This window comes from Pinus tabuliformis, chromosome 5_1 (genome assembly GCF_031772625.1).
Source record: "Pinus tabuliformis cultivar Carrire ecotype Pingquan chromosome 5_1, CPIR1, whole genome shotgun sequence".
Classification (NCBI taxonomy): domain Eukaryota; kingdom Viridiplantae; phylum Streptophyta; class Pinopsida; order Pinales; family Pinaceae; genus Pinus; species Pinus tabuliformis.
This window is the reverse complement of record NC_142305.1, coordinates 559057915-559065189: the sequence shown is the minus strand read 5'-3', so window position 1 is coordinate 559065189 and position 7275 is coordinate 559057915. Positions and strand designations below refer to the sequence as shown.

At 36.0% G+C, this 7275-nt stretch overlaps 1 non-coding gene across 1 annotated transcript; it reads left to right on the top strand.

Moving 5' to 3' along the window:
- The first annotated feature begins 1011 nt into the window (after positions 1-1011).
- On the top strand, positions 1012-1082 carry TRNAC-GCA (transfer RNA cysteine (anticodon GCA)). Its single transcript has one exon. It is a non-coding gene; the product is annotated as a tRNA-Cys (tRNA).
- Positions 1083-7275: the final 6193 nt, after the last annotated feature.

Sequence of the window (7275 nt, the reverse complement as noted above, 5' to 3'; positions counted from 1 at the left end):
GTATTGTCCAGAATCTCTTCGAGATTTAAACCCATAGCTGATAATAGAACTGGAATAGATATTTTTTGTTTTCTGCTTACACGAGCCCATATCCTTTCTCCCACATCGATCTCTAATTTCGATCTTCTTCCCCAATCTGAAATCAGAGTGCCAGTATATTTATAATTAATTCTATTATGGTCTAATTCCGAATGGTAATAAATACCAGGACTTATTAATATTTGATTAACTATGACTCTGTAAATCCCATTTACTACGAATGTTCCATGGGAATTCATTAAAGGAATATTTCCGAGAAATACAGTTTGTTTCTGTATCTTCCTACTATTCCTCCGAATCGATCTTGCTGGTACATATAATTCAGAGTAATATGTAAGGGACTGATATACAGCATCTCTCTCTTTGATGAAAGGTTCTGCTAATTCATATTCATTACCAAAAAGCCTGAATTCAATTTCTTTATCTATATCCTCAATTTTTGGAAAATTATGAAGTTCTTCCATCAAGCCCTGATCGATAAAATGACAAAATCCTTCAAATTGTATCTTACCAAATTCAGGGATTGTAAACGCTCCCTCATTTTCATCTAATCGCATTGGAAGTTTCCATCTGTAGAAAAATCTATTAAATTATTCCTGATTGATCTATATGGATCAATCCGACAAAAAAGATTCGGATGTATATTCAGTCTTCACTATATCCCATGAAATTCTACCCGTATCCAGATATACTTCCAATAAAAAAAAAAAGGATAAGGAAGAGGTACTTTGATACTTTCTTCCAACCACGTGAAATGGAGCTATGAATGAATGAATCAAACCATTCTTAAATGTTAATCTCACTTAGAAAATTTCCTAATGAAAATAGTCAGATCGAAAGAAAGACGGAGAAAAAATTAGATCCATTTCCTTTATGGTTGACTTTAGCATACATCTCATACTATACTTAAAGGACGGACGAATGACTTGAAAGGACAAAAGATTTGATCTGTCCATGGGATTCCCATATCTCGGCGACATAGCCAAGCGGTAAGGTAGAGGACTGCAAATCCTCCATCCCCAGTTCGAATCCGGGTGTCGCCTTGTTGAGGTAAGTAAATGGAAGGAAAAGTTTGTATTTCCATTACAGAACCTCTGGAGACATATTGGTACATATTACCAATATAGATAGTGAGTTACGTACATTTGATCCCGATTCCGTCGTGAATGTACGACCCTCGAGTTAGTTATAGTAACTTGTTGGTCAATGAACAAATGGATTTATTGATCTCTCATATCAGCTCGAACGTCAGTAACGTTCAGAATGCAAAGGTGGACCATTCATTTCAACTTCAACTTTGCACTATGGTTAATAGTTCCCTTATCATCTCGATGATGAAATCATTATTTTTTAGAGAACATGATCCGTATGGATATAGTCGGTATAACTTGGGCTGCTTTAATGGTAGTTTTTACATTTTCCCTTTCACTCGTAGTATGGGGGAGAAGTGGGCTATAATGGTAATGCTTAAGAATCAATTATTGTGTTCCTTCCATATCATGGATGGTAATATATTCTATTCCATAAGGATCCAGTAATATTGAATCTTCGTTCCAAATTGAAACACTCTACATGGAATTATTTCCGCTTTATCCCCGTAAGGGATGTACGTAATCCCTTATCATTATCATTTTCCTATGAAAAATCTTATTTTCTTCAACAGGTTTGAATTAATTAGTTCTTTTCTAGAATGAGTCGATAATCTCATTTCTTCCACTGAAGAATGATCTCTCTTCTCTTTCTTAGTAGGAATAGAAAGAGTCCCTATTTTATCGGATGGTTCCGAATTGAATTGATCGAATCTGATATGAATTCCGTTCTCGGAAAAATATGGGACATAAGTCATAGATTCCTTTGCTTTTTCATATACCATTTCAAGTGCTATATCTAACATGTGCTAGATATAGATGTTCATACCAAAAAAAAGATGTTTAACTTTGATCCTAAAGAATCCGCAAGTACGTTTAGAATTAAGTCTGTTTGCATTGGGTCTATTTTTCCAGGAGCAGGAAGAAGGTGATGTGATCAGCTCCGCTATTTTATGGTACGAGGTCCTTCATCCTACATTTACCATATATGTATAAGTACCATTAAGATATATTTATCCATATATGGGTGTAAAAGAAGAAGTAGTACAAAAGAAAAGGTTAGATATTCTTTTCCTCCGTACTACTTTTTTTTCTTTTCAAAAAAAAATTAAAAGCAATCCCTACCCTATATTGTTGTAATACAATAGATCCACCCTATATTGTTGTAATATAAAAGATCTCATAACCTATTTTATACTTATGATCTGGATCATAAAGATCTATCTAGTGATCAACAATCAATTGATTTTCATCAAAATCAATTGCTTCCACTGCTTGCACTGGCTGTTTTGACGTAAGGGATAAGTAGAAAAGCAGTAGGAACTGCAAGGAACAGTAGAACAGCAATAAATGCAAGGGTATTTACTTCCATGATCTCCTTATTTTAACTTTGTTCAAAAATAGCTCGAGATTTGATCTCATTTTGATCTCATAGAGATGAATGAATTCTTCGATGGAAATAGTATAACCTAATACGATCACTTTTGATAAGACTAGTAGTAAAAACTTACGTGCATCAGAAAACGTTCTGATCACGCATGTCTAGTATAATTTCGAAAGAATAGGATTCGTATGAATAAGAACCTTATGCTCCTCCAGAAGACGTTCGTCAGACATGAGAGATATTTTGCTTGGATCTCCACGATTTAGATGGAATTGTGAATCTATCCCGCTTCGGTGATGATATAGAAAGAAGTATCCCATATCGAATTTATCCAGAGGCCCACCCATGACCCTGGAATGATAAGGACTAGTCCGTCTAGATCCTGACATGATCATTCACAGTTCACTTACTATTGGATCGGGAGTGACGGGACTCGAACCCGCAACTTCCGTCTTGATAGGGCGGTACTCTAACCAATTGAGCTACAATCCCAATATAGTACAGTTCACCTACTATTAGATAATATTTATTTCATGATAGGTGCTAGATAGGTCATATAGATTATGCAAGTGCTAGGTCGATTAAATATCTTATCCTTCTCTTTCATTTTTGAAATGTATCGATTCATACGGAATTGGGCATCTACGATATGAATAGATATCAATGTCGGGGTTCAATAACCAATTATCTTTTCATTCATTATTAGCATGAATATAACAATACCGATAGATTGGTATTGATGATATTGGTTGGGTCGAGCTGGATTTGAACCAGCGTAGGCATATTGCCAATGGATTTACAGTTCGTCCTCATTAACCACTCGGCCATCGACCCAGGAACAAGACAATAATTGAAAATTATTTAGGATACATAACAAATGGATCATGGTACCCCCAGGGGAAGTTGAATCCCCGTTGCCTCCTTGAAAGAGAGATGTCCTGATCCACTAGACGATAGGGGCCACCAATCTATTCTTTATAATATGAAAGTGATCGGGAAGTTGTCAATAATATTATTAGAATTCTTGGTTTCCTCAAGGTTTTTTTTCAATAAACTTGCCTATCGATAAAATGGAGTCCCTTCAGAAATTAATTATTGCAACTAAAACAACTCTAAAGCAATTTACGGAATCTCTATTTGTGATCCATTGACCCAGTTTTGATAAAAAAGACTTTATGGACTCAAATTATACAAAATGTTTCATGCTTGATAATTTTAATAATTTTAATAATTTTAATCATTTTAATCATTTTAATCATTTTAATAGTGAATGGGGCTTATCATTCTCTGATCGAAGTTATCCGGATAATACTCAAAAAAATATAAATGGGTTGGTTGGACAAAAGATCGATCCGTATGTTACAATCGGATCGTGGCGGGTATAGTTTAGCGGTAAAAGTGTGATTCGTTACATTATCAACTCGAATAATGGAAGGATCTTTTACATGGATCTTTGATCCATCTAAAGCTCTATTTCCAGATAGGTTCAAAACCTCCCCTATACCATCCATCCAGAGTTCATATGTTACACAACTTCATATACTTTACGTTCCCATATTAGAGTATAGTGCTTCACTTCTTTCCATTAAAACAAATGCCCGTTGGTGTTCCAAAAGTGCCTTTCCGAGCCCCTGGAGATGAAGATGCAACTTGGGTCGACTTATACAACCGACTTTATCGAGAGAGATTACTTTTTTTGGCTCAGGATATCAATCACGAGATTGCAAATCAACTCATGGGTCTCATGGTATATTTGAGTGCAGAAGATTCAAATAAAGATATTTTCTCATTTATCAACTGTCCCGGTGGATCAGTAATACCAGGGGTAGGTCTTTTCGATATGATGCAAGCAATAGTACCAGATGTACATACAATATGCATGGGGGTAGCTGCTTCAATGGGATCTTTCATCCTAATCGGGGGAGAAATGCCTAAACGTATAGCATTACCTCACGCTAGGGTTATGATCCACCAACCTGCTAGTTCCTATTATGACGGATCGGCTGCAGATTTTCATAACGAATCGAAACACGTAACGATGCTTCGCGATTACATAACCAGATGTTATATAGAAAGAACGGACCAACCCGGAGAGGTAATTCAACGGGACCTGAACAGAGATGTTTTTATGTCAGCAACAGAAGCCCAAGCTTATGGCATTGTTGATGTCGTAGCGGAAGGTTGATCTCATAGCGGAAGATCCTCTTTTTTAATTTATTTTTATAATGAACTGTAAACTGTGATCTCTTTGTTCCTTTTCAAAAAAAAAAAAGGGGGGGGGGGAAGTGATTCATTTCATAATCACCTGATATGGTATGGTTAGGATCAATCCGAACCAGTTGATTCCGCATACAATACAGCTAGAATGCCCACTATTCAACAACTTATTAGAAATGCAAGACAGCCAATAGAGAATAGAAAAAAATCTCCTGCTCTTCGAGGATGTCCTCAGCGTAGAGGAGTATGTGCTAGGGTGTATGTGCGACTCGTTTGGATCAGAAACTTAAACAGACTGGGAAATTCTTGCAACGGAATAACAGAAGAATTTTCCCACTGTAATCAAGTAAAGATCCATCATCTAACCTTACCGGGGATGAAATTTATGGTTTCCATTGGTGCAAATCCAATCACCTTGATGTGGGATGAAAAGCAATTCCTCATTGGTAGCGAATGGTCATCAATCCATTGAGAGGGGAAATCATGCAAATTGAAGAAGCATAAAGTTTATGCTCATATTGCCACGAGAACGGAACAACAGGGTCAGCTACCTGGCCAACCCCAGAATTACATGTCGTTACTGTATTAATAGATCTTGTAATGAGAGTATTTATTACTTAATGATTCAAGAGTAGAGCTGGAGATGGTAAACCGTACAAGTTACTGATAACATACTCATCTCATATTTCGGAAATGAATAAAAGGCTCTGGCGTATAGAGAGGACCTTACCGTTGGAGAAAGAACCATAGAAACGATGAAACCCATGATTTTTTCTCATTCTCAGTACAAGGTCCCAGTCCTTGCCTACCAGGAAGATGCCTATCCAAAGGGAATTATGGTTGGGAAGGTTGCAGTAACAAAAGCCATTGGAACTTTTATTTTCTAAGTAAGAAGAATCAGTGTTATTCTCAATGGACCAAACAAAACAAATGACTAACCGAGAAAAATATTAGCGATTCATGAGAGTAAACTTCAATGACCAGAGTGAAACGTGGATATATAGCTCGAAAACGTCGGAAAAAAATTCTTGCATTTGTAACAGGCTCTCGAGGGGCCCATTCAAAACTTTTTCGAACTTCTAACCAATGGAAAGCTAGAGCCTTAGTTTTCGCCCACCGAGATAGAGGTAAACACAAGAGAGATCTTCGTCGTTTGTGGATTACTCAGATCAATGCAGCAACTCGTGCCAATGGGGTTTCTTATAATAGATTTATCCAATATTTGTACAAGAGGCAGTTTCTTCCAAATCGTAAAACACTTGCACAAATAGTTGTACTAGATACTAATTGCTTTTCCACCATCTTTAACAACTTATCGTATGATGAAATAGGTTAGGTATAGATGAAATAAATAGGTAAAGATGGAATGCATAGAACAGATTCTCTCGGAGAATTCCCTCTGGGAAGGTCGAAATATTGAAAAGTTTTTTCATATTGGATTGGAAATGAACGAAAAGAATTCAATCCAATTCTTTTCCAAAAATGAAATCCTGTTGACTTTTTCAACAATAGACTCAAGATCTGCATCTTTATCGAACATATATTCCAGCTCCAATTTGATTAAGGAGTAGGCTTATTTCCCATGGATCAAATTAGTTTTCATTATAAAGAAAAGGTAACAAAGATAGAATACGAGCTCGTTTAATAGTGTTAGTCATTAGACGTTGTTGTTTTGAAGTTAATCTATTCACTCGGCCGGATAATATTTTTCCTTGCTCACTAATAAATCGATTAATTAGGCTCACATTTTTATAATCGATCCGATCTCCTGACCTAATAGGTGACAAATGTCTACGAATTGGTTTCACATATTTACGAATTGGTTTCAAACGTCTGCGAATTGGTTTCAAATGTCTACAAAAAGATTGCTTGGGTTTATCCATAGTTTGTTTCATGAACCTTTTGAATACTATTTATTTCAAATCTTTTTAAAATATTGTTCCATTAAAGATCTTGTTGAAATACCATTTCTTTTTATATCTGTGGTTTATTCCTATCCATGGGTAGGAGTAGTACGTTTAATCTCTTTTTTTATCTCTCCATGAATGGTATGCTTGTAACAATAGGGACAAAATTTATTTGATTCCAATCGAATAGGTGTATTGCGTCGATTTTTCCGAGTCGTATATCTAGAAATCCCCGGGAATCTTTTATAAACACTGTCTTGGATACAACTAGTGCACTCCAAAGTAATTGTTACTCTTATATCTCCGCTCTTGGCCATAAACTTACTCTGAATATTGGTTTTGCTTTTCGACCTCAAAAATAAAAAGAGAAAAAGGGATAGAAGTTGATAGCCGGAGATCCTACGGTGACACATTTGAAAGTAAAAAAATGATTGATCAGGAGTGAGTTTCAGTTTTACTTACAAAATTGAATGTGGAAAGAATCTTTAGATCGATATTTCTACTTGAATTCTACCCCCTTCCAGTGCTAAACTTAGATCCTTTTTGGGGCTGAATGCACTAATTTCGCCAAGAGGTAGGAGAAGTCAATCTAGCACAATCTTTTTTCCCTTGGCTTTAAGGGGAGTAAAAAAATTAAAAA